The sequence below is a fragment of the Glossina fuscipes genome, unplaced genomic scaffold (genome assembly GCF_014805625.2).
Source record: "Glossina fuscipes isolate IAEA_lab_2018 unplaced genomic scaffold, Yale_Gfus_2 121, whole genome shotgun sequence".
Taxonomy (NCBI): domain Eukaryota; kingdom Metazoa; phylum Arthropoda; class Insecta; order Diptera; family Glossinidae; genus Glossina; species Glossina fuscipes.
The window spans coordinates 1,294,639-1,321,172 of record NW_023998464.1 but is presented as its reverse complement, the minus strand read 5'-3'; the positions used below and the strand labels follow the sequence as shown (position 1 = coordinate 1,321,172).

At 33.5% G+C, this 26,534-nt stretch overlaps 1 protein-coding gene across 7 annotated transcripts in view; it reads right to left on the bottom strand.

Moving 5' to 3' along the window:
- LOC119640631 overlaps positions 1–26,534 on the bottom strand; it is a 217,761-nt gene that overhangs the window by 7,265 nt on the left and 183,962 nt on the right. Inside the window, exon 3 of one of the 7 annotated variants that reach the window (XM_038038808.1) lies at positions 18,596–18,676. The exons of the other annotated variants lie outside the window; for them this stretch is intronic. The gene's annotated coding sequence lies outside the window, so the exon portion shown is untranslated. The remainder of the gene's footprint in view (positions 1–18,595; positions 18,677–26,534) is intronic. 7 annotated transcript variants of the gene reach the window in all.

The window sequence follows — 26,534 nt, the reverse complement described above, 5'->3', positions numbered from 1 at the left end:
GATTAATAACGGCGTGGGTTTTTAAATGTTTTTCGATTCGGATAATATTCTACGATTACCAGATAAATAAAAAGGCAAGTAGAGCAGAAAAGCTGTTTGCCAAAGCGACAATTTGACGAAATCTTTTAAAGTCAATAGAGTAAAGCGATAGAGTAAAATGTTGATAGAAAGGTAAATTGATACAGATCTAGCGTGGTATTACAACTACTACTTTGCACTAGCATAATTCTGTTATTGAGAAACACTTAATAATAAATAAAACGACGTGTCAGAGAGCACAAATCACAGAAAGAAAAAAAAACACTAGAGGCGCTAAATAAATATGTGCTCACCCGCCATAACTCAGACAGTCGTCCATTACGTAGCGGGTGACACTAGTCAGTCTCTGCAGTAGGTTTACCTACCATTACGTACGTTTGTCCTTCTAGTCTACTACGCGTTCTGCCTTATATATGTGTATGCATGTATGTGTATATATGTACATATGTATCTATATATAGATTTTAAATTTTTCAAAAGGCGATAAGCCTGAATCCTTGAAAACGCGACAACTTTCTTGACACCTTTTATAAGGAAACCACAAAACTTTTACAACTGAATTTTTTTTTTTTCAAATTAATTCAAAGATAAAATCTTATGTGCAAAATTTAGTTTATTTTGGACATAATTCTCCTCCTTTATTACATAAGGTATCTCTGCGTGCGCATGTGGTGTCTTATTTTATCAAGCATTAAGATGGTGATCGAAGAACAAGTGACGATCGATAATTAGTGTTTCTTTGTACTCTGTTTGTCTGTCAAGAACACGATTACGGCGTGGAATTTTTGCCTGGCGTTAGCATTTTCCTCCTATTTTCATTTCCCGGAACAAAAGTATTTTTCAAATTAAAAATTTTTTCTCATAGCATATGACTATTTCTCTATTATCTTATTCCGTTCTCTTAAGTAAGCGTATGGACAGGATACGTTGACTTTTCTTCAGTAACAGCTTGGATATCACGACAAATTCATATTTACTTACGTTATACTGCCGTATAACGCTGTATTTTAAGTAGCTTGTGCTTCCGCTTTAGATTGCAATTTTGTCATAAATTTCTAACAAAGCCCTTTGAAAAAAAAAAGAAAATCAAAAGAAGCATTTTTTCTCTTTCAGCTATTATATAATTTCGTTGTGATTTTTTCTTTGATTTTCATACCACACGCTACTTGTGGTATAGGCAATGTGCGTGCAGCACCCGGAAGGACTAGGAAGAAACTCACCTTTAATTGTACCGATGGATTCAAAAAATAAATTTGCGCTTCTTTGTCCGTCTATCCCTCTAAGGTCTATTAACGAATTCTTATGTTGAATCTACAGATCCGAATTTTTAAGACATTTTGATGACATTTGGTACACCGCTATGTTTTGGGCCCACAACGAACGCTTTTGAAAATTGTTCAGATCGGTCCGCTTTCCCGCTCTCTTTTCGTATAACGTCTTATTTTGAAAAGTCATTATTATATGAAGTATTGGGAAGTGTTTAAAGATCGGCCATGTCTTTCTCTAAAGTTTTCACCTTTTATATTGTATTTTTGTGGAAATTTAAAACAATATAAAATTTACATAAAAAACGTCTACTACGTTGCTTTTAAACACATAGAGTTACTATGAAATCGTGAAATTTAATGCATAAACTTGTAAGAAAGTACAGCGTTTGTGGTAATACAGTTTACGTTCATTATTTACGGATGAGCAACATTGCTTCAGTACAGCGCGGCACTAACGATTGCACGTCTCTTCGACAGTATAGGAGTTTTGATGTTTTCGAGTCTCCCGCGACAAGTACACTTTTAACTCGAGAAATTAACCACGAAAATAGTTTTCTAACTTTCTCAATTTAAAGCAGTGGTTATTTTTTCATGTCTTCATGGGAAATAGTTTTAAATTGCATTTAAGAAAGATTATCTTGTCGAGATTGTGGAGGATATAAATTTTATTTTAACTATTTCCAAATATTTTAAAATGCACTTTTAACTCAAATTGAGATAAAAAATTAATAAGGGTTTTATAAGAATTCATATCGCATTACAGTTAGACAAACGCTGTTTGTTCTTAAGAAAATTTAAAACTTTCATGTATGTATGTATTTACACGTTTGCATTTGAAGAATGCATGAGAAAAACTTTTCGAACGCGTATATTTTCTCTGGCATCAAGTACGCGTTTAAAAAAAATAGCACTTTTCACTGCTCAAGCGTGAAATTGTTTCCGTACGTTTTGAAAATTGAAATTAATAAACGTTCTAGCGGTAACAGCACTTCATATATTGTATAAACTAACGTAGAATGCCGGTACAGCAAATTTGTTTTTCTCATTGTAAAAATGCGCTTTAGGTGCTCTATACGCTGTATATATTCCTTGTAGATCGGTATAGAATTCTAAGTCGAGGTAATTATGTATGTATTTCTCTTTCCGATTTGCGATTGAGACACTCGCAACAACTGACCGAGCAAGTTGAAACTTAGAGCGGATGCCTTTATGTAATGACCCAATGACTCAATCCTTAAAAAGAGCATGGTACAATCCTGATTGAATTTCCGACTATGCTCCCACTTAATAGAATAGGTTGCAACTTGGTGTACGACACGCAAGATTTACCTCAATGCAAGTCTCAATGCTTCGTATGCTCTCTACCATGCTTTAATTTTACACATTTCTATTGTCCTACTATGATCTCAGCTTTTTATGGAACTACAGGCGAACCTCTTGCTGGTTATACGCGCGCAGGCTATCGTATTAATGAGCAAATCAGTTGTAGGTAGCTAATAATCCCATTATAATATATGTAATTATAGAGTATTAATATTACATAATTTGTGGTTTGTCAAGTGGACAACTTTTTCCCTTGAAACATTCGTTCGTTTAAACAAGATCGACAGGCTATGTCTTAAATAATTAAGAAAGTTGTTAACCAATCGGTCTACGAGCTGATACATATACATAATCTGATAGTATGTAATAATTATATACAAACACTGTTTATGTACACATATGTGCAGTCACAGGACAGCATGAAATGAAATCATAGTTTTTAGACCGCAAGATCTTTTCGGAAAGCCTATATACCGAGGAGCTATGAAGACTCTATTATTTCCACGGATAAAGTACATTTAAGAAAGTGATTAGTAAAAAGCGTGGAATTCTGATACAAACACGATTTTAAAAGTAAACTCATTAGTCTTTGTAGAAGTAATTACGCGATCAGCTTAAGCAGCAATATGTGAAAAACACAGGGAACGAAAGCATTGTAAATGCAATTAACGGAAATATACTACTGAGAACAAAAATGAAGACCAATTTTATTGTATTTTTTTTAAATCTCTTTATTAGTCCAAATCTATTTCGTCACTTTCGAAAGAAACTCCCTCAGATACAATGTTTTTATGCCAATTCTCGAAGCAGTTGCTGTAGTCGATTTCCGTAATGGCCTTCAAAGCTTTCTGCGATTCCATCTGTATTTCTTCAATCCAGTCACAATGTTGTTATTGGAGTTTAGGAAAAAGCTAGAGGTCACATTGCACCAAACGCGGTGAATAAGGTGGTTGCGGAACGATATGGGTTGAATTTTGAACGAAATGGTCTCGAAGAACCAACGCACAAATTGTTTATTATTAGTACCAATCGAGATTTGACGCGTTTCAAACGCAAAATAATATTGTTATAAAATTCGCTTTTTCTAGATACCGTCCGTATCACTAGACCATGGATATTGTGTTCAAGAGAAATACACTTCAAAGTTCTTGTCTTTACAATTACATTCCATTAGGAGTGTTTATTTGCAATTATATTCCTCATATGTAGGATTATTCACAATTTATCTTGGCCGTACTCTAAACTCAAATGTTCTCTCAAATGACTAACTCTCGCTTCCATAAATATTCTAATTATATAAATTTTTACAAGCATATTACTATACCCAAATTCCGCTAATCGTTTTCATCGGCCTGCAGCTGCATGAGGTGCCTGCGAATGTGCACTAGATTTTTATCTGCTTTTCTGGTACTCGTTTTCCTCGGCCGGCGGCTGCATGACGCGCTGCGAATGTGCATTTACTTTTTGCCGCTTTAGGAAGTTTATTACTTAATGAGCAGGATTTGGGATTTCCGTAACAATTTTATTTTTAATTTAAAATGTTGTTGACTAATCCGTTTGAAAGACCATCAGCGTCAGCGATGTCCCTAATTGTGAATCGGTGGTTATTGAGCACCGAATCTTTGATTGATCGGACGTGACTTTCGTCGATAGATGTTAATGGTCGTCAGCGACGCTTGTCGTCTTCAACCCGTTCTCTTTTCTTCTTTGACCTGTTTATATCGCTTGCAAATATTTCTTTCCGACAAAGTCAAAGATTGGTTTGAGTCTGTGCTAGTTATATTTGATTATAACTTCACACCGTTCAAACTGCTTTGGATGAACAGCAAATTCAAGATCACTTATTTGACTAAATCTTTCTAAATTTTTTGAAAAAGACTATCCAGGAAGTTAAGTCAATATTTCGCACTATCTTGCATGAATTTTAGGAAAGCCTGCTTATTGCAAACAGCGTAATACTATTACTAAACACAATCAGTAAAGTCTTGTAGGACTGCGCTACTACGACCTCCGGAGAAAGAACTGTCTTCTCGCCTCTTTGTTTTGCATTACTTCAGTAAAACTGCCGTAACAGCCATAACAGGTTTGAACATTTTTCTTAAACATGTACTCTTAAAGGGATTAAAATCTATGCAATTATTTTTTTGATTATCATTTCATCACTTGCAAATCAAAGTTCACGTTTTAGATATCAGTAAAACAAATTTTGCTGCCCTGGTAGTAATGCAAGCACAGCATTGGAAAACTTTATCATATTACGCAATTCAAACATAGCACAATTACATTCAATAATGTGTTACATTTCAGCACTTCGCTTCGATAATTGTGTCATACGCAAGAGCACTGTAAACCAAATAGTTGAAAAAGTATTTATCTTTAGATTGCATGAAAGCTCAATTAGTTTAAGAGTCAATTTTTGTGTGTAACCCCAGAGTTCCTAAAATAAAATCATCTTTATTTTCGTCTGCAAACATTGCATTGAGTTTTCTGACCTCATCGCTTATGAACAAGCTAACCATCATTGTGCTCCGAGTTTATGCAATTTTATGTTACAATACGCAGTTGCACTAAAACCATTTTTAACCAAAGATTGAAAATATTCTTCCCTTTTAGTCCTCGTGCAAACCCTTCTCTTCATTAGTTAGTTTGGTAGTCACTCCAGCCGAAATTTTCGCCTGTTTAGTGTGATTGTAGAAGTTAATATGAAACTTTTACAATACCAATTAACCTTTGACATCAAGGCGAAACCAAGTCCAGTCTATTTTCGAAGTTAGTTTAGACAATGTAATAAAAACTATAAAAGATTAGCTCGAATATCCTAAGAACGTGTTTGAAACGTCATTTCAAGGTTAGGCAGATATACCCAGACTGACATATTGACTGATATACTGACTGACATTACAAACAGTCAGTCAGTCAGTCAGTGCGCATTATAAAGGCATTGAAAAAACAATTAAATTTTCATAAAATATAATATTTAGTAGACGTAGTCAATTTTTCTCATTTTTGTGAACGAATGTTACTGCATCACCCACAGAATATGAGTCATATTTTTGTATATTTACGTGGCGCTGCGGGAGTGCCCTCTGACCCCTTTCGCCCATTTTCAATACCCACCTGCGTGCAAGAACTTTCAATGTTTTTGCGAAATATCAAGTGGATAGCTTCAATTTTGCGGTCAAGAGAATGTTTTCAGCAGACCTTGCACGGCTGGACAGAAGAACAAGGTTAAATCGATTTAGAATTTGATACTGATCAAGAACGTATATGCTTTGTGGGGTGTGTGATGCTTCCTTCTGAGCGTTGCAAACGTTTTGACAAAATGGATATACTCCTCATCGTTCGGTGATAAATATAAAAAACGCGGGTATAATGTATTCGAAAGCACATATGTGTGAGTGAAAGCATAATTATATACATGTTATGAGCAAACATTCGCATAATATCGTTATTTCAATATTATCATTAATAATATGAAATACAATAACAAAACTATGGCATTAACAATGTCCACAAACTCAGAAATACATATATTATTATATGTATCTGTTTGTCTGTCTGCTTGTGCATGTAATTCCCAAATGAACAACTCTAATAAACAAGCAAATAAACATGATGACAATGTGACAACTGCAAGATAAATAAAATATAATTATATGAGTATTATTGGATCATATGTACACAAAATGTATTGGCGAATACAAAATTGGAAAAAGATTTTATCATCAATTGCATAAACGCATAACATACATAACGCAACGTGTGATGATATGTATGCTTTTAAACGCATAAAATTTATAAAATTCTTTAAATATTTAAGAAAACAAACATTATACGAAATAGTTAATCAATTCACATAACGGAGATGTAAGTGTCAATAAATGTGAGAATAAAGGAAAAAATAATAATACACAAGACACATTATATGAATTAGTTATGAAATTAAGCAATAAATCAACCACACACTAATGTAAACCAATTAACATCCTCCGAGAATAATGTCTGGACCGGACACATAGGATTTAAAATTTATAGCAAAAACAAAAAGTCTTTTTATGTATATGTGTATATAAGCTTAAATATTTTTGACATAATCTTATAAACCTAATTTAATCCGAACTATTTGTAAAGATGATTAAGACGAAAATGAAATCTTTGCTGTAATTTAATATTAAAAATTAATCAAAAATTTATTGTGGCTACTAACCGCTATAGAATAAATACAGAGCGTGTTTTTAAGAAAATTTTTAATCAACATTCACAAATCTATGATGCATGCCGAAAGGTATGTACAATTTCACTCTGGCTTATTTTTTAATAAATAAAACTTTTTAATTAAGCAAATTAATTTTCCTGCTTTCATAATTAATTGTTATAACTGTAAATATATATGCTATCATAAATTATAAATACTTTTAATCGTTTTAATCATATGAGTTTATGACCTGCTAGCTGTCTGACTATCTACAGAAATCATGTACATGAAACGATGACTTTAAAGCTAATTTGACTTGTATTACTTTTTTTTATCGTTAACGTAGAGCTAATTAATTTTCTTCAACATTTTTCACAATGCATTAGAAACTCCCAGGTAACAACCAAGAATTCTAATGCAATTAAAAAATTCGTTCATATACTTTATTATAGGCCTATTAAATTTATCAAAACGTTTGCAACAACCAGATGGAGTTTTCAGGGACACCACGAAGTGTAAATATTTATGATCAACAGAAAGCTCTCAATCGATTTAAACATGTTACTCTGTCTGTTTGGTTCATGTCACGTGTGAAGATTCCCTTGGCCAGAAAAATAAAGCTATCGGTTACATATGGCAGAAATACTAAACGTTCTCAAAGGCAGATTTGTATTGAAAATCGTCCAAATCGATCGAAGAATTCGCCTACATAAACTACGTTCTAAAGTTGAAAAAAATTGGTTTTTTGCTTACTACTACAGCAGACCTATGAAAATTTAAATGTACTGTCTACGGACGTTATTATAATACTTGAGCTAAAAATTGGAATAATCGGCGTCGCCTACCCACGATTATAGGTTGCCAACATTTTACTTTTTTGCATAACTTTTATACAGCCCAGAACAAAGCTTCAAAAACCCTAGGTGTGAAATTGGGAATGCATCTAAACGTGTACCTCTATGCGTGTGTTCATCTGACGACTTGTTGTTCAACCATCTAGCATCCATAGTAAACATTCTTCCATTCGCCAAAATAAAGTCATCGCCAAAAAGTTGCAAAGAAATTTGGAAATAGACCAAACTGATCAAAGTACACACCCACAATACAACTAAAACTAGAAGCACTTCTACTTTCCGCGTTTTTTACTCGTTACTCATAAACTACACCAGATACGCGATATAAATTTCCACTTTTATTCTATGAAAATAAGAAAAATTAGTCACGCCCATTCAATATTACAGAGTAAGAAGATTTAGTTTTTTTTCTTTATTTTTAGTGTTTTTAGTCACAACAGAATATAATTTATTTCTTTTATTTAAGCCTGTCACGGTTGTACTTGCAGGGTCCACTAGCCCGCTAGTTGGAATACAAACATGGAAAGGCACACATGAGTTCCTATCTATTAGGATTTCGACTTAAGGTTCCTTGAAATGCGTAGTATCGGAGGAGGGTCATTGTTAGTAGCAACAATTGCGCTAAGGGCTTCTAGGCTGTTCGTGCGTAGGCACGATTTACTTCGACGCTATATAGTGAAAGTTGCTGCATAATATTGTATCATATTTTTTATTTCAAATGTCTTCACCGTTTACATTTTTTTTTTTCATACAGTTATCGCTATTGTGTCTCTTTTAAGTGTACAGTCAAACATACCTGCGCTATGCATTTACTTGTTACTGGATACTTTTGGATATCGCAATTTTCATGAACACTTTTTATTTTATGACGCCAACAGGTGAAACATCGACTCTCGCTATTAGTTTCGTTATTAGTTTTTTAAAAATTTTGAAGAGTTGTGTTCAAAAATTTATCAACCCTTTGATTTTTACAACAATCAACTCAAGAATCTAAAGATTGTTAACATTATTCAGTTAGGAAAGGTTGTGATAAGAAACAGAAATACAACGCGTGTGATAAAAGTGACGTATTCTAAACATATTACCCACTAAAATGAGTGCAGTTGCCAAAACGATATAACAACGATTGAATTAGTAAGAAGCGTGATGGTTGTTGAAACTCTCGTGAATGTTTTTTATCCTTAATTTCTTTATTCCATCCACGCTTGCCCAAGCCCTGTAGAATGCTTAGTTGCATGAAAGAAAAATTTTATGGAAAATTTATTTTTACTCCACCAGAAATCGAAATAAAAAATGTCATAATTTTATCACTCATAAAATTTCATACGCCATCGCTTTTTATGTTTATATGTTTATATATACGACGGTGATGATAATATGTTGACTCTCATCATCTCGAAGGTTGTAAATCCCTTTATCAATTTCAATTTAAGATCAGGGGGAAAAACAAAAACACACCAACGCTTGACGCAATTAGTTAACTCAGCGCATGCACATATGCGGCCTGCTATCATAACATCAACAACAGTATTTTAAAGCAAAAAATAAAAACAAAACAAAATAAAAAAAAAATGCAAATGCACAGATACAAAAAAAATCTCTATATGCAAAAAATATTCAGATTAGTTTTTCTGTCATATTTTGATATACTCTTCAAATGATATATAATCAATTTCAAATCTGTCATATACTCTTTCATATATGCAAACATTTGAAACTTGGACTTTTTGTTGCTGCTGTTGTTGTTGTTGTTGTTGTTGTTGGTTGCCATACAGTGTGAACGGCATTTCGTAACGTCATTGTGTTTTTTGTCAGCATAAAATGATTGATTAAAATTCTATAATTGACAAAGGAATAGAATTATTCTCGCATTGTATTCTAATTGTATTTCATAAAATTGCTCAAAATACAATTCGCTTTTAATGATTTTACAAAATGAAATCAAGTAGCGTTTAAGCGCAATTTAGAAGAGACTTACGTATGAATGCGCTACACTTTAAAAGTTCACAAAAAGTTACAACTTAAAAAAGAAGTTAAAAAACAGTTAATATTAATAAAAATTACTCACGCAATTAAAAATATTAACCTGAACGGATCGTAATTACCAGGAATACTTGAAAATACATCAAAAGAAGTGTTGCACAGACTATTTTTTAAAATTAAATATTTGCCATGGTAGTTTCGACATCAGCTCATTCAGGCTCTTTATTGTTACTACGAAGAACTCACCTTCATAAGTCAATAACGGCATTTATGCAGATTAGGTATCCGCATTTATGCTTGCTGTCGTAGATGCCCTCGTCTTTTGAGTAAAAAAATATATCTGAGATCTCCAGAGATTTGAAGTAAAAATTAAAAGAAGAAAGCACATTGACAGGCAAATTTTGATCTTGAAATAGAGAAGACCAAGGAATTTTCCTTGATACGAAAAATCTACATCATGTATAGATATGTAATATATAACCCAGCCAAATTTGATTAATCTTTTTCAGCAAAAATCCACTCATCCAACGCTTCTCTAACGTTTCTATGGATTTCTGATAGAACGGTTTGTAGCGTCCTTGAAAACACGCTTCAAATTGGCGATCCACTCTTCACTGTGCATCGAGTATTTTTTTATTATACGCACACAAATTTATAAAAGAAAATACTAATAAAAAAGATGCTAAAGATGAGAAAAAATTCAAAAGGAAACAAATAGAACCTTTATAGTGGATCACTTCCCTCCATTAATTAATTACTCTGCACAAACTTGCTTAATGCAGTTATTCATATAACGACTTATTTTGAAAAGATGTTACGTGGGAAGTGGTCGAAAAAGGGGTCTGTTTGCGCGCTGCATTTTCAATAACATTCATCCTTGGGCCAAATAAGCGCAATGTATCATCATTTCATCAAAATATCTCAAAAATGGCCGCATGGAAGTTGAATACAAGAAACCAAGACAAATAAATAAGCTTACACACAGAACTTGAAAAAAGATCCCGAACCGTCAGGTGTAGTAAAAAGCGAATGTATCTCAAGTCCTTCTAGGTGTTCCATACATCCACACGAACTTAATATACCTTTGTACCACCTACAACATGTGTAGGGTACAATGATTGTTACGTTCATCGGTTATCATAATTAGTATTCATCGCTATCGTCTCGTAAAACCTAATTATGTTTCCAAAGTCCCTGTAATAATATTCAACTACAAGACCAGTAAGACGCTTATTATTATTTGGTGGCTTAACTGACAGAAATGTTATTCAGCGAGCGAAGAAGGGAGGCAATGAATTGGGAACACAGTCATCGCAAAATAGAAGCATAAAAAGCAAACGAGGTATACACCCACACATCAGCACAAAATATATGAAGATTTAAATATTTAAAATCAACTAATCGTTTTAGAATTTATTTATTATCGAAATGTTAATTAAAAGAAATTTTATGTTGGTGCGAAGGGAACAGCATGGGATGGTGTAGTGATTGTTGAGTGGTTTTGAAACAGAGATTCTCGTAATGAATACAATTTATATAAAGCCACAAACAAACAATTTTTCTTTGTGTATACGCTATTGTTTCCTTTACAACTACAAACTCCGGGTTCAGAACCTCCTTTCAAATGAAACCTCTTCAGCTCTGAGAAGAACAATAAAAACAAGGTTTTTATTTAGGAAATTGTGGAGGTGAAATCCGCTGGAGCGGAAAACACATCAAGACAGTAAGCTAACTTACATTTATTACATCTCTGGCACTGACTGCCCTCTTTTTTGAAAGCAGCGTGCGGCTATTCCATCAACTTCAACTTGGAGAGTGGCAGCGTTCATTACTTTTTAGAAGTGCATTTTGTACTCGTCTTTGCCTTTGTACATAATTACGGCTTGCAGTTCAGCAGAAGCATTGTTTTATCAAATATGCCTTGAATTGTTTGAGTACATTCCAGATATCGTGTCTATAACGAGTCTAAACATTTCCAGTATCGCACACGTTCTTTTTTATTTTGAAAACCTACACCGCTTGTGAGACAAGGGCACCTTAAATTTGTGCGAATTTATGCGATACCCAGAAAGACTCGAGATAGCGCCATTTTTATTTCTAAATTTCATCGCGTTTATCCCGTTTACACCACCCAAATATCCCTTATTACCGCCTCGTCTTGCCGGAGTAAAGGTATAAGATACAAGACCGCGATGATACGGATGGATAAGGTATTGATTTTGGAGCGATCTTTGGATGGTGCATTGGTTCACAACTTTTGCACGATTTTTGCTCGATTGGTCGGTTAGTATGCCTATAACTCTTCGCTCGCGATGATGCGTTTCACCACTTCCTGCCAGTCAGTCATCATTATCTCACAACCACAACAACTCGTTTTTATTGAATTGAATAAACTGACATGCAACTCCAGGCACAAGCAGACACAAATAACTTAATTAATGTTCAAACAAGGAACTTCGTTTTCGCAATAGAACATTTCTAGTTAATACAGTAAGCTATCTTCTGTTGTTGATTTGCCGACTCGGAGAACAAAAGGGAAAAGCAGATAGTAATGTCAACTCAAAAGAAAAAAAAAAAAAAAGAAAAGAGGGATTCATTATTTCGTAGTACCGGTGAAATTTAAATGCGAATTGCACCCTACTTTTTGTTCACATTGTTTTAATTATTTCGCCGAAAAGGTGTACATTTCGGAAAAAGTTCGTAAATATTTTTGGTAGAGAGATACATTTTGCGAACAACAAGATTTGACAAGACACGATTTGTAACTATTCCTTTGAATTGTTGAATATAACAAACCTTTTTATAATAACGACCATTAGTCTACCCTCGCTAAAGTTATAAGCCAAGTTAAATAAAAGTTATATCTAACATATCTGTTAGCTTTAACATATTTTCTTTTTTATTTTTATTTTTATTTTTTTTTTTTTTTGCTCTCTACCAATTTAACCTAATACTTTGTCAATTTTATCTCCCCTATCCATCCAAAAAACTCGTTGTTTATTGCGGTAACAAAAGCTCAAGCAAAATTGACACAATTTGTCTTTTTTTGTTTTGCCTGATAACGAGAATATCTCCGTTTACCCGGCTTCTATTGTCTATCGTTGAAATATCTTGCTATTATCTTCTGCAGCCTCCTCCGTCTCCCCCTTTATATAATTCTGATTGTCATTGCTACGAATATTATCTCTATTGTCGTTTAAAAACGTTGACAGTATTATCTTTGAAGTTAACTCTTTTTTCCATTGGGGGGGAAGTTTTTGTTTTTCTTTCCCTATTAAATTTCATTTCATTTTCTTTTTTTTTTGCTTTTGGTTTTTATTTGTTGTCTTTTTATGGACCTCTGTTTATTTTCCTACTTATGCTGAGTTAGATTTTTATATTTACCACTAGAGAAAGTATATTAAGTTTATCAAGCCAGAAATACGTGGCCTAAATTTTTTGTAGGATATACTCTGTACTTTATATTTATTAAAGGTAAAGTTCTGAACCGAATTGATGGTTTATGTGTCCATACTTGAATTTTTAAAATCGAATATAAAGGGACTGCGAGGAGTTTATTCAAAGGCGCATTACACAGAGAGTAGTTGTGAATGGAATTCGATCCAATCTATATATATAGATATATATGCTTTTTTTGAGTACAGAAATTTTTAAATATGAGTGTATATGTATGGCACATCAGTCCATAAGTTCGTAAGATGGCTCATAGAGTTTGGCACGAATGATGCATCACGAAAGTAAACAAGAAAGCAAGAAGAATATCTAGAATTGAGACAAACTTTCCACAACCACCAGGGCAAGAAAATATTTCGTTAAAAATTTGACATTAAGTACAAAATGTTCTATTCGCAGTGATGTCCATAGTTAAAGACGACTTCCCTGATTTTTGTGCCTATAAACGGAACTATCTTTTGAATAGTATCATGGCAAAGGACGCACAAAGAGGATATGAGATAACTTTTAATGTGACCTAAATGTTAAGAATACCTTGGAATCAATACAATACAATATGATCTATTATACCGTAATACAAATTATATTTTAATTTTAAAATAATATGAAATAGTATGAGCAATAAAGAGCAATCATGACCACTTCTTGTTATTGGAATGAGAGTTAGTAGATCGTTTGAGACTAACAGCCGTATTCTGGCGTTGTGACCGGTCACTAATCATAATAGCAAGCTCGTCAACATTTATTTTGTTGAGTTTACAAGTCACAAATACCAGGAAAAAAAATTTTTTTTGACTACTTAGCGACTTGTGACGTCTATACGATACTGTTCGGAATAAGACTTTTGGTTTGTGCCGACCTTTTACAAACCGCTGATAAATATTTTAGATAAATGACCACTTCAGCTTCGGCGGCGAGCTTAAACTAAGTAAACAAACCTCAGTTTTATGACCGTAAGCAATCAAATTGCCAAACGAGACATATGGTCGAATGGTCTCTAATGCGTATTTCTGAATGATGCGAATAAAATAATGATAAAATGGGTTGAACTTCGTTCTTTGATGGTATACATGAAAATGCAATAATAAGAGAAAAGATTGTTGAGCAAACGTTATTTTCTTCGTTAGTATTTTTCTTACATTCGCAATAAAATCTAAGCCAAATAAATTGGGTTTCGTTTTCTAATAAGTTATAAGCAATAAAAAAAATAAAAAATTGTTTAAAAAAATTGACGTTACCTACTTAAAGCAGGAAAAACGACAGAGAGAGGTCTTTTACAAACTTCAGCAACAACTTTGGAAGTAAAGCTAACTGCGACTTGAGAAGCAAAATAATCTTCGATCCAGTTGCTTAACTCAAGATTAAGATATCAAAAGATGCGAAGTAAGTTGCAGCAGTGGTATTGCTTTGCAAACAGCAAATCTTCGAAATCTCTTGTCTAATTTAAAGCTTTTGTGATTTTCTGATTTCATGTGTTACGCACTTTAAATTAAATATAGGGGAAACGGAAAAGCACTCATACAATCTCACGTCTACATAGATGCGTTTATATACATATGTTTACAAACAGAACGCAATAGAATATAAATCAAAGTGTAGCATATTGCAGGAAATTACTTAAGAGGTAAACAAAACATAAATTACTGAGATTTAGAACACGAACAACAATAGCAACAAAACGCTCGAACACGCACACACATGCACAAGCACAAAGAAGTCTTTATTCCAAGCAAACAACTTAAAATAATAAACGAGATAGCGTCAAGTAACCAAGATTTTGGAGAGTTGACGCACAGGGAGGATGATAGCAATAATTTTTAAGATAAGCCAGAAACACAGAAAGATACACACATAATAGAATAAAATATTCGTTAGCAGATACTCAACGAATGCAATAATTTCCGTTATTCTGCATTAAATTATCAACAGATTGCACCGAATCGTCTGACACCCATAATTTATAGTTGTGTATATATGTGTATGGCTTAATTCAAGGCAACCTGAATTCAACAAAATCTCCGCCCGATTCCAAAAGGATTATTTAACTTAATCCTTATAAACAAAAAAGACGTTGCTTATACACTCACTCTCTACCCTTTATTACTTCACAGTGAATTGGAAAAGTCGGCCCTATTTTAAAAGGCCGAACAAACGCTAGCTAAGCCTTCCATCCCCACCATAATTAAAAACATTGACTCAAGGCAGGAGCTTTATAAAAATGTTCCTGTAAAGCTTCAAACTTTTATAGTCATACAAGGTCTTCTTTCCTCATCTGTTACAATTTCGCTTATCATCAGACTGTGTTTAGCATGTTTGTTAAAATAATAGACTTTTTTTGAACATTTCTTTCTTCTTTTTTTTTTTTGCTATTTTCTCGCTTTCTCTGCTCATCAGTCATGCCAACTTTAAATCCTGAATTCCGATAACAGCTTTTTCGTCTTGTGCCTCAATTTCTACGACCTCGAAAACCCCAAAGCCAAGCCAACGAGTTCAGTTGACTTGGAGGTTAGACCAGAAATGTACATAGCTGCCCTAATATATCGAAAAATGTATTTTCTAATGCGACAAAGGTACCGAAAAATCGGAGTACTGGAGGCAATGGTACTCTCCTATGCAAATGAATAATGACATTATAAGATGAATGCACAAAATATTTATGTGAATTGATTGAAAATTGATTTCGTTAAAGGAAAATTTTTGAAAATTGTTTCATTCATCTGAAGAGCCCTCAGTCAAGAAATATGAATGCCAGGCCTGCGTGCATCGCTCTTAAACTTCAAACCTTTTTATAACCACTTGTAGTCCATATCACTGCTGTTGCGATATCGCGCACATACTGTTTCTTAGATGTGTCTCGTTGTGACTTTTACCGAACCGCCAGAGTTACTCAAGAGTTGAGTTACAAACACAGCTCAAGACAATTGTGTTCCATTAATGGCGGCAAAACGATGTAATACCAAAATAGACAACACCAATTTAAGGCAAATGAATAGTCCTTAACAAAATCAAAAATGCCGCTGATTTCTGATCAAATTAAGCGCATATTTTGTAAAGGTGCTTAAGGAGAGAAACTAAACCGGATTAGTAATGTCTGTTTGCTTAACATACGTTCTCTATTTAGGAGAGTATTAACAGTATATAATATATAATCACTTTGGTATTATGTCCACTATGGACGCGTTGTGGCGACCCTACAAAGTTATACCATAAATGCTGCTGAATGGGTATCGGTAGCTTATAAGAAAGAATGACGAAACTTAATCGGAATTTGTCCAAACTTAATACAACTGAGTACATTTTTTAAATTTTTATTTCGTCTAATAACTTCTTAAGCTTATTTCAAAATAGAAAATCCGTCATTAAGGCGACTGACTATATGTTCCACAGGATAATGAAGTTGGTAAAATCTTTTACTCTCAACTGCGCTGCCTGTAAAATCAGCATAAAAATTCAAATTTTGAAAATATTTTAAATGCAAATATTAATTTCGGACAAATGCATCATAATTATATACGTATGCCGAGTATACTAACAGAAACAATTTTTATACCCTACATCCTGGAGTACAATTTTTGTGGATGTATGTAACACGCAAAAGGATATAAGATAAACGCAGCCTTTACTGTATCGATCTATTCCGGATCATAAACAGAATCGATCTAAGCTTGCCTGGACTTTCGCCTGCGCCTGTACGAGTATGTTTTGGCCCAAGATCGAACTCTGTTGAAAGTGAATGGCATCGGATCATTTTCACGAACACTCATTATTTTGGTAAACTTATTATACGAAACAAATTTGCAATTTTTAAAATTTCTAGACAAAAATCGCTAAACGTTACTAATATTTTGATATTGATTAGTTTAATATTACAATACACTAGCTATTGGACTATGTCAATTCATGAAAAGTATGTTTCCACATGGGAACGGGTATGATTTTGTCCGAAAAATGAATGAAGAGCTTTGTTTGCAAAGGAGGCAAGGATATCGAATGGTCGCCCTTGCTTCGCTATAATGTTTTTACTCACTTATTATTATTTTATTAATTTGCTGAAGGTAATATAATAATTTTCTTTCTAACCCAGCAACAGTTCTATTGCATGTATATATTCTTTATTACCTGACCATCGTCATTGTCATATTTGTGTATAAAGTATCACAATTTAAAGGCATATGCATTACGCATAAGAAACTTCATTTTGTCATTAGGAATTTTCAAGGAGGCTGTGAAAAAATTAAATCTAAAATTTAGAAAACTAGCACGTCCGTAGATAATAAAAGACTTCGAGATTCATCTAAAGATGATAAAGGTTAATAATTTTTTCCGTTTGTTATAGCACAACCAACACCAACTGTGCTTAAAAGATATATAAAATTTATGCGAATGTATTCAACACCAAGAAGGACTTTATCCCTCTTTTAGTGTATCAGTCTGTTCATATGTCCGTCTGTCTCTCTAGTTTTCTTGTATTCAACCTAAAAACTACAATTTTTGACATATTGACGTGTTTTAGCCTAAGATGACTGCCATTGAAAGTGGTTGGGATCGGACAACTTTTTCGATCACTGCACACATTCAGGGGTTGGGCGTACCCATCTATGCGCGTTTTTACTTGTCTTGAATAAATTTTAGCCTTTGGCATTTAATTTTTAAACAAACTCTAGGAACACATATTATAATTAAAATCCAACGATCTTTGCTTAAACAATCACGCATTTTCAACAGTTTCTTGTGTTTTGTACTGAAATATGCTTTCAAATTTTAATATAATATTTCTCAAAATGTATTAACATCTTGACATAAGAAGTTAATGTTGGATAACATGTTTCGAAATTTTGCATTACCGGATTGTGGGCGAGTGCGTGTAAGCGTATGTGTGCGTGCACTTGAATCTCAAATATTCTTAAATGCAAATATTTATTTATAATTATATATGCAGTGCATTTATGAAATTTATAGCAAAGATTAAAATTTCCCTTTGTTAGAATTTTAAACATGCATAGAAAGCTCTTTAGGATTGGTATGTAATGGATGTAAGCCGTTCCATGGCACACACGTGGGTACGTGACTGTGTGTGTGGGCGTGTATGTATGTATGAAATTATACCATTATCATACAAAATGATCGAAGCAAATAATTACAATTTATGGCATATTTTATAAAGGATTACCAGTTACAAGTTAAACTTGTTGAAATGCAAAATGCGCCTTACTTATGTTTCCCGCAGACACTGACAAAATCCACAACTTTTCTACATACGAAACCTATCTATTTATCTATCTATCTATCTACGGCCTTAAGGTCTGTAAGTTAAACTGCTGTACATAAAACAAGCAAAAACACAATTCCTAGTACAAATAATTGCGTCGAGCAGCGCATAGTATGGAAAGAGGAAGAGTGAGAAGAAGATAATATATCACAGACAAGAAAATCAGATTCGACTTTGGGCGAATTTTTGATACCCAATAAAAACCACTCACCTGTTTGAATTTTCGCAGCTCGGGAGGCAGACAAACAGATTGATAGGTGGCGACGGTTATCTCAACAAACGATAAATATTTCTGTGAGTATAACAGAGAGACTTATAAATTTAGTATACTCTCCATTCTTCGATAATGTATGTAATAATTATGTAAACTGAAGCAAGTTATACGTATAATATCCATAATTATTATGCAATCTATGCTTAAGTAGGAAAATAAAAAGGCAGAAAAGTCGCAGGAAAGCAGACTTAAGTAGGCAAAAATTTGAGTTCGTTTACCTTTACAACATAACCAGCCAACGTTACAGGTTTTAACGGAGAATAATTACACAGCACTACTTATAAGGCAAAGTAAAAGTAATTTCAAGAAGAAACAAAGAACGTAAGTTTGATTTCGTCATGCTTAAAGCGGTGGGGTGGGAAATCTATTATGAGAGAAGCCATTACCTATCTAAGCGCGTTTCGAGGGCTGGAGATTATGTAAAATTATACTTTAATGCCTACTTAGCAGCAATGTTGCTCTGTGCCGAAGAAAAAGATTAAAATTATAATTATAGAGCAATTAAAACTGGAAAGGACTTAAGGTATCGTTTAACACACACATTTGCCAGTTTATGTTGTATTTTGATTTACATTTTTTAAGCTTTGTTTTATGTCTGCAAAATTTTCACCTCTTCTTAGCGTTACTTATAATCCTATTACAGTCAGAAGATATTGTTGTCTGTCATCGTGGCATTGACTTCTACAATGACAGGGAAATATTTTTTTAAACACTTCAATTTACAAGACTTAGTAAATATATATATATATATATATATATGTATATATATAAAAGAGATTTAAAGGAGATTTCTGTTTATTGTTTTCAGCCTTTCGTGTTTTCAGTACACAACAACAGCAACACATTCAAGTATAAATCCCTGGTAATAATTTGTAAGAATCATTATCCAAACGTCTTTTCTGCATGTGTGTTTACTTTAACTTTTCACTTATCTGCAATAGTTTAAGATACATTTTCTCGACTATCAACAATTACAAAAAAAAGTTCTATAAAATTGCGCCTAAAGACACTCTAAATTACCTCTAATTTTCTTTTGTAATTTCCTACACTTGGGTTTACGGATAGTAACACGAAACATTCTTATTTATATGCTGAAGTAAAAAAGTTCTTAATTGCAAGTCTAAGTATTTGTTATGTACGTACAACGCAATCAACAACGTAAGGTTTTATTTGAAAATGCATATGTACAGTGTATGCCTCGTGCTCATGCTTTCGTATACAAGTCATACGTAAAGTAGATTTTAGTCTCCATATCTAAGCGCAATTTGTAGCCATTTCTAGCCACTGCTGTGCATCAACACAGTCTGTATTGTTGTTTACTGTCGTACTGGAGGATAATGCTAAACAATAGAAACTTATGTGCTTGGCATTGAATACTGTAATATGTGTAAGTTTATGTACACCATAAAGAAATAGAAAGAATGCCAAGAGGCTTAGATATGAAAATTTAAAACCAGTAACAAAACACCTATAAAGGACTGAACGAAGGGGAACTTTTTCTCTATTTTATCGCAAATTAAATTTTATCTATTTTTCTAAATGAAGTAAATAAAACAAAAAATTATTTACAAAATGTTGAATAAAACTTTGTTTACAGTGTTTTTTTCTTCTTTAAATAAAGTAGTTTTGAATAAGTTTATTATTGTCCGTAAATATTCTTAACATTTTATAAATAATAATCTCTTGAAATGTTCCTGCAAAATAGCAAAACTCGATCAAATTTGGTTGCCTTTCAAGAAACTCACGTAATTTCATGTTTCATTCAATAACTCGAAATTAATATTACGGTAAAGCCTATCTTCGGACAGGAAGACCTTAATAAGAAACAAGTAAAAAAATCATATTCGGTTGTGACCAAATCTTTTATACCCATCACTGTTACCCGAAAAAAGACTTAGGAAAAAGAAAACAGGTACTGAAAAATAATGAAGCTTCCATACACTATAATATTGGGTAAGCGTGGTCAATTTTCCCCGTTTTTATACAGGTACGACAGCATCGCCCATGGAATATACGTTCAAATTTTTTTACATTTATTTGCCGTAATTTAGGAGTAATGAGGAAAAACAAATTTTTTATTCCTTTTGAAAACCAAATGTGTTCTCACCATGCTTAGTACTGTAGCCGAGTTCTTCGATCGATTTGGCCCATTTTCAATAACAGCCTGCGTGCAGGGACTTCCAATGTTTCTGCCAAATTTGGAGGTGATAGCTTCAGTTTTGCCGCCGGCAGAATGTTTACAACGGACAATACGCAAACGGAGAGAAGGGCAGACGGGAAGGCTTAAATCGATACAAGATTTGATGCTGATCATAAATATATATAATTTATAAAATGAATAAACCACTCATTCTTAGGTGATGGTATAAAAGTCCCTTAAAACTAGAACTCCAACCGTCAAAAGAAATTCACGATGCATGAGTAAAAGAGAGTAAGAAAAAACATTGACTCGTACGAGAATTTCAAAATGCCATTATGTAGTGTTTTGTTACAACTTGTTATTAACAAAATTTTTTGGAACTTTTTCTTTTAATTGGTACGGTTTTTTGTTTTTCTCTCCTTTTCGTCAATTCTTGGACCGAATTTCTACATTCCAGCAAATGTTTGTTTGAATTCTCAAGTTCTGAAAGGAGATTCAAATTAAAAATCTTTAATTGATTACAGAAGCTGTTAACCCATACATTTATTCAATTCACATTTAAGTACCTTAATACGTGAGACTGAATGACGCTGCCTGTATTATTCGCATCAATATATTGATACTCTTCACAGCTTGTGTTGCACGGTATATTAAGTTTTTTCGAGTGTAACACAAAACCTACCACTTATTATTATGCACATCTATTCAAAATCATTTTCTGAATTGATTTACCCCCGGCTATCCCGCCGTTCGTCAGGCTATCTAATCAGTGTCAATATATTTTGTGTTCCACACATAGATCGCAGTTATGGTATGTTTTGACGCAAGAAGGAAGCCTAGTGCAACTGGATTAAAGTGGGCCATTTTTCCCGCCCCCTCATTTTGGAAAACTTCTTAAAAAAGAAAAAAATTTCAATTTATATTACAAAATTTCTCGACGAAAATCGCTTAATAATTGTGTTTTGGCATATTAAATTGATCTGAAAGACTTGAAACGGATGATCCAACTTTTTTAACGCCTCTCTCTATAATCATCCCTACAGAAATTGCCTCTTCATATTGAAAAGAAATCGAATTTTTAATTTTAGATTGAAAATTGTTCAATATTTTGAAGCAATTTGACTTAAAAGAGCGAATTTGAAATACGTGAGCCGTCTCCCACTGAAAGTGTGCTTTCACGTGAAAACGAGGTATATTTTTTTATATTATTGAACATTCGCGCTTGCCTGACTATAAGGTATTTACTTTTTTCAAATCGTCCACTAGCCTGATCTTCTCTACGAGCTAAGCTTTCTAGGGATAGGAAAAAGTTGTTTAATTTATTTGCACGCTCACACATACAACTTGCAAAATATAATCAAAAATATGACATACGAAAAAAATGCCATTTTTCTCTTTTAATAAAATGTCGCCAGCATTTTATTACCACTTTTTAATATGGCACGCATATTAACACGAAACATGGCTGCCCCCTTAGAACATTGAATATCTATCCAATTATGTCATATTATGCATTTTTGGTTTTTTTATACAATTTCACTGAAACTTTGTTCACAGCAGTGAGATACCTCCATCGAAAACGTTTAAGAACGAAATGCTACAGACGCAAACAAATAAATAATAAAAAAAAATGCCAAAAAATAGAGAAATAAATGAATCCATTCAAAATCTTATGCTGGTCAAGAATACGTGCTTATACTTGAATTCCTGTTTCGTTTAACGTATGGACTTAGCTTGTAAACCTTCATTGTGGATGGGTATACTGCAAACGTAAATCAACACAAATTGAGTAACGTGGCAACGTGACAGTATTAAGAGTATGTGGAGAAAGAGCGCTAACAGCAACAATAACTAAATTTAAATCCTCGAAGCACTTAAAAAATCCAATGAAACCTCAAAAAATAAGAGGATGAATAACGCGATTAAAAAATGTAACTTTATTTAGTATTACGTTTATTTCTCTCCATATCATGTTCACGTTTGCCTTTACTTTGATAAACGGTTTTAAATTTATTTTCGCAAACAATTTTTATGTCTAATTTTAGGAAAATTCAATAAAAAGCAATTAGAAGCAAAAGGAAAAAAAGTTTTAATTAAACTACAAACAAGTAAGAAAGTTATATTCGGCGGAAGCCGAGTTTCGCATATCCACCCCCCACAAGCATTCTACTCCTAGTTCTTTTATTTGATTATTAAGAAAAAAGTAATCGCGCTCTCTACGGAATTCATTTTAGAATTAACCCATTTCTAGGCATATAATATAACTTTATTTGAGGAATGTACAAAATAGTGTTAAACTTTCTGTCTTGTTTGCTTTGTGATAAATAAGCATAATACTTGAAAAAAGTAAAAAAAAATATTATTTTTATTATTATTATTATTATAAATTTAGCCAGAGAATAAATTCTAAGACTAAAAGTCTTAAAGCACGCACATCTAAGGCTTTTATTAAAAACCCTACCGCCCTTGAGATTTGAACCCCCAACCATTGAATCGCTAGTCGAGACTCTTGCCTACTCGGCCACTCACTTTAAAAAAAAAAAAAAAAAAAAAATATTTAATCACTTGTAATTTGTTGTGGGTATCGTCGATTTTCCCATTTTTCCGTAAAGTAAATGTGAAAAATTTCACCTTTGTAACTGTAGTAATTTCCTAGTAATAAGCAAAAATCCAAAAGTTTTTGTTAAAAAAAGCGAGTTGCGTTCAATTTACTCTCCACTGTGCGTTTCTACTCTGCCCAATTTCACTCATTTTCAATACCAACCTGTGTGCGGAAACTTCTATTGTTTCTAGCACCTTTGTAATCGATATCTTCATTTTTGCGACCAGAAGAGTGCCAACAACACACAGCACACAGACACACGGACGGACGGACAGACATGGGTCAATCAATTCAGAATTTCACGCTAATTAAGAACATATATACTTGAAGCCTCATTTTGGGTGTTGCATTAATAGGATGAAGCCCGCAAGCTATAAATATAAGTTTTCGATAAATGAAACGTGCCATTTTGCTGATTTTGTCCATACTTTTATAATTCATTTTTATATTTAATTTATAAATTATTGACAATAATTTAAGTTTTTTTACTATTTGTTAGTTTTTCAGCTATTGTAGCGATTTTTGTTGGTGAACTATGGTTCATGGAATATTTCTTCTGTCACGGCATAACTTAAATTTAACGCACGATTACCCAGTTAAAGCTTGCTCTGCTAAATCTTGAAATCTTAGCCAACATTTCATGGGCAAACGGAAGGATCTCGCTATGCCGATCGCACATTGCACGCTACTCAAAATAGAATACATCGCTTAATAAGTTCGTAGAATGGTATACAGCCGTCGGGTTTACAGCTTTGAAAATTATATAAATAGCGTTACTCTGCACGAAATAAGAATCGCAACTACCAAGCCAGAGTTCGCTTTTCGATTGGGCAGAGATACCCACTGGGCTGCGGCGACCATCTCCCCATCTCTTTCTTTTTCCTCAGTTCTTTCCCACCCCTCGAATAGAGGACATTCCCCAAGTGATTGTGTTATATATATAGAAAAAAAAAAAAAAAAATAGCACATCTGTAACTAGTAACCTAATGCTCAGAATAACTTGAAATTTTGATGCTTTTCGCTTGAAGGTTGGTACTGTTTAATAACCATCGGAATTCCTCAATAACTCTACAGAGGTATTGTTTGATGCGTTAGGTACTTTATGAAATCTTTGATTCGGGATTATAATGCCCAAGAAGGCATATCTCTTATCGACATCCCCAAAACACTTTATTACTTGTTAGCACTCATTTGCACGTACCGTAAATAGAATTAAGTCACCCTTACCTAATTTAATTAACTGTATTATAATTAAATAATACTGCAGAATGCCACTAAGAAGTTTTTGATATATGATTAGAGAGTCTCTGTGCTCAGCTAGTTAACCATCTTCCGCAATGGCATCTTCTTTTTTTCTTTTCCTGCGTATCCACAATTTCTTACAAAATTGTGGGTAATTTTCATTCACAGTAAATTTATGGAACTTTTATAAGGATTTTAATAGGTTTTGTTTTCTAACCAACCCTAAGGTGTTAACCATAAAGTGAGTTTATTAGGAAACTGTCTACACAACGCCTTTCTGATTTCAACGTTTGCTCTTATACTCTTACATTTTCTGTTCACGAAATTGTCATTAATATTAACATTAACGCAAGAATTTATGCTGCTGCTGGTACACGGCAATTTCCTTTTTTTCTTCTTTTTTGTGTTCGTCTTCGTTCACTTCTATTGCTTGATTACAATTTCATTTTGTTTCTGGCTTGACTGATAATTAGGCGTTTTCTCTGGCACATTTAGCTCATCAACTAAAAGTTTGCCTCATTAAGTTGCATGTCGAAAGCCGTCCATATCAACTGATTTAATTAGAGTTGTTTGTGATCAAAGTAGAGCAAAAAGCAGAAAACCGCTTGGTTTTCTCCTCCTTTTCCTTTAATTTTTTTTACTTTTTACATATCTCTCTTCGTTTTTAGCTATTAATGTTAAAGCTAAAGTTAGTTGAGTCTTGAGAAGAAGCGGAATCAAATTTTCAAGTAAAATTTAATATAATTCTTGTTTTTTTTATTTTTTTTTTGTTTTGCATAGTTTCACATTAGTTAATGAGTTCCCGCGTCAGCTCAGTTATGTCTTCGATGTACACGCATGCTGCACATGTAAGTTAAATGAGCAATTTGCTCTACTTTATGGTAAGTAATTCCATCTAAAGAAGAAGTGCTTTATTAAATCGAAACGAGAATGAGCACTGCTCGATTCCATGATTTAAACCCTTATTCTATTGGTTTGTGACAGCAAACAGAAAACCAGATTTTATACAGTGATATGTAAGAACATATGGTTCCATAAATCAAGGAGCAGCCAACGAACAAAAACAATCGGAGGAAGACTATTTTGCTGTGGCAGCCCCCTATACCTGCAACACACTGTGATGGTCAGAAAGAAGCCGGGAAACCGAAAGAAACAGACGGTGTGCCCAAACGGAAAACGTTACGTCTTTACCAACCAACCACTGACTACAGTTATGCTTACTTGATTCCAGTGCATATGAGATTTTAACCCGCGAAGACTTGATGGTTCGATGGTCGCGATGCTTACGTGCTAAGCTATTCATGCCGAGTTTGGAAAGTTTCTTTTTATAGCAATTTCAAATTCGACAAATAGTTTATATTTATTGATCGGATTTGAACAACTTTTAGCCTACTTTCTCCCCATTACTTTTCTAAAGACATTACAATCTTTTCAAAACTTATAACCTTAATTCCGCACACACATTCCTCCAAGAGGTCTGCCAAGATGTATGGGGCGTCGAAAAACGAAAGACAGACGAACAGAAAAAGCAAAGACAGCCCAGAGCAAATAGTGTAATATAAAGAAAGAAACATAATTTCATGCGTCTTGAGCTGGATCTTAGATGCCCATCGCCTCATATTGTGGTTTTGCGGATTGGGAGATCGACCCCTTTTTGTTGCTACACTATTAGAAGTCCTCATATGGCTCTGTTTCTTCTTTATATGAAATGACGAAACATACATTCTCTCTCCCCCTCTCAACGATACTAATATTCCAACATACTCCCTTATTATTTAATGACTATTATTAGAAAATTCAAATTATAACCATTTATCTCAGAACAATAAATCGAATTTTGTCTTAGTATTTATTTAAAAGTTACACCCTAACGTTGTAATTTTGGAAAGGCA